The sequence below is a fragment of the Gopherus evgoodei genome, chromosome 1 (genome assembly GCF_007399415.2).
Source record: "Gopherus evgoodei ecotype Sinaloan lineage chromosome 1, rGopEvg1_v1.p, whole genome shotgun sequence".
Classification (NCBI taxonomy): domain Eukaryota; kingdom Metazoa; phylum Chordata; order Testudines; family Testudinidae; genus Gopherus; species Gopherus evgoodei.
This window is the reverse complement of record NC_044322.1, coordinates 227,983,966-227,989,270: the sequence shown is the minus strand read 5'-3', so window position 1 is coordinate 227,989,270 and position 5,305 is coordinate 227,983,966.

The following is a 5,305-nucleotide window of genomic DNA, read 5'->3' as shown; positions in this document are numbered from 1 at the left end:
GCTTCCTCCCTCCGCCACCGGCTGGGGAGGGGAGAGGAACGGAGTTACCTCCCAGATGCGCATGCGCCGATGGGAGGGGCAGCAGCGACGGAGCGTGGAGCCCGGGGCGGGAGAGGGGGAGGGGAGACGCAGCAGGGTCAGGGCAGGGTTGTTGGAGGGAGCAACCCGGGGAGAGGTGGGTGGAAGATGGACCCGACGAGATCATCCAGCATCCCGGGCCCTGTTCACACCTAGCCAGCGTAGGACTGTGGTTTGCCATGTGTGACCTTCCTCAAGAAAATAGGTCACTTTATAAACCTAAATTACGAGTTTTTGAAAAGCCATAATATTAAATGAGTTTCAGTGCTGGTTTAATAGTGAGAGAGAACAAGTTCCTTTGTTTATCCCAGTACAGGGAGCAGTTTTCAGTATGCCTTACCTTGGATGTGGACCACCTCTAGAAATGATGGGGTTTGAACTCTGCATTATAGCCAAACACAATGTTCTCTAAATTGGGTACATGCAGTTGTATTTTCCTGGATTTTCCTACTGATTCCCTCTGCTTTTTAGTCTACTTTGAATACAAATGACCAGTCTTTTGTAATTTTGCTTACCTCATTGTAATGAGCACTCATATTCACTCAAAACATTTAAAAAAACATGAACTCAGCCAGTGAGGTGGGGAAGACAAAGGTCTGTTCCAGTAATTGTGGAAGTGCAAAAAACACATCATGTAAATGGAAAGAAGTAGGATAACAAATGGGCTAGAATATGATCTCACTTATGCTGGCATAATTTCAGAGTAACCCTCAAGATGCTTTTCATATACACTGGTGTAAGAGTTGTTGTTGCATGGTGTTTATATTGACTTCAGTAGACTTAATGCTAATACACATGCAAGTGTAAGTGACACATAATCAGGCAACACTAGACTCTAATGTAAAACAACCTCATTAAAAAAAATCCAGTTTTGTCCTAATTAAGGGCCCAGTACTGTACTCAGGGACAGAGGCTGTTGCATATCACCCCTTCTCTTTCCCTTGCACTTGCCTTCTCTTTGGTGTGTATTTATTCTGAGAGTTGGCTGCATTAGTGGAACATATTTGCTAGGACAGAGGCTAATTGCAAATTTCTTGTTATAGAGCGGGCCAAATTCTGTGTTGGTGTAACTATTTGTCACACAGCCAGTGAAGTTATGAAAATATGGGATAGTGTCAATTGCTTAATGGGCAAGCAGAGGTGTTGAAGCAGCATTTTAGTACTAAAGGCAATACAGTCTAGATTTTGAAAGTCTTACTCAATTTTCTCAGCACTTTCTCAGACACGGATTTCTTCCAATCAATGAAAATTTGGCTTAAGTAAGGTCTGAGTCTGACTTCAGATTCCAGCACTATATCAATAAATATATGGTACTGTGTGCTCAGGTGGAAACCGTGGAGACTTACAAAGCATAGTTGGAAACCAGTCTCATTTTAATCTCAGAACTGTAACTTGTGAGTGTGTACTTTAGGCATCTAAATAAAGGAGAATTTCAGAGGTGCTGAGCACCTACAGCTCACATTCTCTTAAGTCTATAAAACCATTCAGTTCCCAAGCAGCTGCATGGATCTTCCCATCTTTGCCTTCCTCCTCCCAAACTCCTAAACCTCATGTTGCCCTATTCTTGTCTTAACGTAGACTGGAAGCTTTGTACTGCAAGGACTCCATTTTTTTTGTGTTGTACAATTCCATGCACGTGTGGTGGTATATAGAAAGTAATAATGGGGTTACCATAATGAACAAGGATGGATTGTGACTGAGACAAAAGATTGAAAGTCAGCCAATGTGGGTTCTATTTCTGGCTTTGTCACAGACTTTCTCTGTGACTTTGTGCAACTCACTTCCCATATCTGTGCCGTATAGTCTCCTTATATAAAATAATGCTTTCAAGTCTCACAGTGGTGTGAAAGTAGATTTGTTAGTTTGCCAGAGATGTTCAGTTATTACAGTGATATTATTAAAAAGCCTATAAAATAATAAAAGAAGCAAAGAGTCTTGTGGCACCTCATAGACTAACAGACATATTGGAGCATGAGCTTTCGTGGGTGAATACCCACTTCGTCGGATGCATGCTCCAGTATGTCTCTTAGTCTACAAGGTGCCACAGGACTCTTTGCTGCTTTTACAGATTCAGACTAACACGGCTACCGCTCTGATATAAAATAATAAATAAATCCTTCTTGCCTTGATCGTGCAATGAGTCCCATGAAAATCAGTGAGATTAGTTGTGTGACTTATGGTGAACAGGATTTGGGCCTTTATATTTTAAAAGGTTTTGGGAAAGCAAAGCTGAGTGGGAAAGAACTTCTTGTATTTGAAACAGGAAAATAAAAACCAAACATCAAAAAGAAGTCTCACTGTTACTGATTACCTAAAGATCTGGTCAAAAACTGCACACTTCAGCTGTCATGTATTTCTGCCCCATTTCCTACTGTACCCCAGGGAGGAGAAAGTATAGCTGCAAATTCTATATTACTTAATATGCCAGAAGAGTGGGAATCAGATATAAATGGTATGTCTCATTTTCCTTTTACCCACCTAGTCTAGATCTCCTCCTTGTGGTGTTACCATTGCTATAGAAACACTGATGTCTCCAGAAAGCCTTGTGATGTCACTCTACATTCTGACAGGAGGAGGTTAAGTGGGTGAACACAGCTACTGTCTTGCAAGAACGTCCTAGCAGCTTAGTTGATAAAAGTGTCCTTTGAAATCCTTTTGGACCTTCCACTTTGATGTCGCAGAGGTAGGAAAGTCCAACTGGTTTTTTATTCCACAAGTTATTAAATGCGAGGATTAAACAGTAACCTAGAGAGAGCTTTCTTATGGGCCTAGTCAGAGTGGAGTAAATCCAGATTACTGAGTCTGAGCAAGAGGGAAAGTATTAGGCCATGAGTTACTCCCTGCAGATTCCTTCTTTTTTATATCATCACCCTGTGAATTGATCCAGATGGCTCAATGTTTAAAAAACAATAAAATGTTCTAAAGCTATTTGCTGAGTCCTCCCATCCTCATCTTTCCAAGGCTCTCCTTGTTCCCAGTTTGACATCTGTGAGTGTGTGGCAGGATGGGGAGCAGATAATCTCTACCTTCAGGAATGCTCATTTTTGTGTTAATGAGCTCAGAGAAGTTGGGCTAGTGGCTAAGAGGATAGAGCAGCGGTCCCCAAACTATGGGGCGCACTCATTGGGGGGCGGACATGGAGGAACATCTGGGGGAAGAGTGCTGAGCACTTACAGCTCTGCTCCAGTCCAGCCATGTGTCTAGCTCCTGGCCCCAGCCCCAGCTTCAGCACGGCTCCACTCCCAAACCCATCCGCAGCCTGGGCCGCTGGCTGGGGGGGGGGGGCTGAGGCCAGGGCCCAGCTGCCAGCCTCTGCCACAGCCCACTTGTGGCTCCACTCCCACCCTCAGCCTCAGCCCCGGCGTCGTCCCAGACCTGGCCCCAGCTGTGCCCCAGCCTCAGTCCCCTTACCCCTGTTCACATCCCTCCCCCACATCCCACCCAGAGCCGCAGCCCTGCTCCAGGGAAAAGTTTGGGGAACTCTGGGATAGAGTATAATGTACCAGGGATAGGAAGCAATCTTGTAACACACACACCTGCAACCAGAATAACATTACTGGAATGCTGTCCATTAACCTCTCTAACATGAGAGGTTAAATTATTTCCCCAAATTAAAAACTTCTCGTGTCAGATTAAAAACGCCCAGGGCACTAGATTGGAGAGTGCAAGGGGATAGTTTTCAGTTGTTGAGACTACTGCATATCGGGATGGCATTTAATGTCTCTTTTCTGTGGTTACTTGTCAGTGTGTTTTGCCTGAAGTTTGATTGATTGCTCTCGGTGACAGATAGTAAAAATTAGTTAAAGCTATTGCTGGGGAGGCAGTGTTGTCTAGTGGCTAGAGTACTAGACAACCACTCAGGAGACTTGGATTCTAGTCCCCGCTCTGGTACTAGCCCATTAGGTAATCTTGAGCAATTCACTTCACGTCTCTGTCTCTGTTTCATCATCTATCAATGAAATAATGAAACCTTTTTTATAATGCTCTTTGAGAACTACTGATGAAAAGTGCTATAGAAGAGCTAGGTATTATTTATTAATAGTCACTGTTTTTTCCCTAGGTAGCATATTTTGTGGACTGAAATCCCAACTCTACAATCTCCCCTGTTTTTATACTTATTTATATCTGTTGACCATTGTTTATATAATTTTTAATATTTTTTCCCTAATTGTCCCTTTAATAGCAGAAATCTCTTCCTGCTTCATATTTCTCTTTACACAGTGGTAATGTAAATTGTCACTTGATTCTGCCTCAGCTTTCCCCACAAAATTCTCTGTCCCATAATATACTTAAAAAAAGCTTTGAGAAGAGCAGATGTGTCCAGCTCACCGTCAGACCCATTCAACCAAATTACTTTAGCACCAGTATAAAGACCTGCTTTTAGCTGGGCAAATACTAAACTGAGAACTGTTTTCAAGCTAATGATAGAATCTACTGTAATGAAACCTTGTGTTACACCTAAATACAGGGAGCCTGAGGCAGAAATTCCAACAGGAGGAGGTTGGATGGGGGCACAGATCAGCCCAGACTCCTTTCCATTGGTGTGGCGGGAGTCTAGTTGGAGCCCCACACAAAGTATGAAACAGCACATCCTCTGCTTCAGGAACTGACTAGTTTTTAAAGCTGTCTCCCTTAAGTGGAAACCTCAAGGAAAGTAGGAGCGGTAATACTCCCTGCCCTTCCTGTGGTGCAAGGATCTAGGCTGGTGGAAAGAGGATGTATAACTTGTACTTTTCAACACCATGCTCAGGAAATCTCTCCCAGTACCTAATTAAGACATTGCTATAAATGATTATCAAAACTCATTTCTTCTTGTCATCCATACTATGTGAATCTTAATGCAAGCAGATTGTCCCTTACAGGCATGAAAGGGTGTAATTTGCTGCAATTGTTGTGGAATTCAGTTTCTGGATAGGCCAGGCATTAGTATTTAAGGATTATGCCATAGTTCATAGTCAGAGCCCAAAGGAGTGCTGCATCTCTTGGGTACCCTGTTCCCACTCTGTAGCTGGAACTGCCCATCAGCTGGCTCCAGGCTTTCCAGTAGAATGGGGATTGCAGGCAGCTTGCATTGCTATTTGCCTATTTCCTTTTCCCTCAGCCATGGCAGCCTTTCTGCCCGTGGCCTAGGCTTCTCCAGTACAAGTTAGTGAATCAAGCCCATTCTTTTCTGCATTACGGCACATAGTCATTTTGAAATGTAGTTGTCTAAAAAAATTAGATGAGT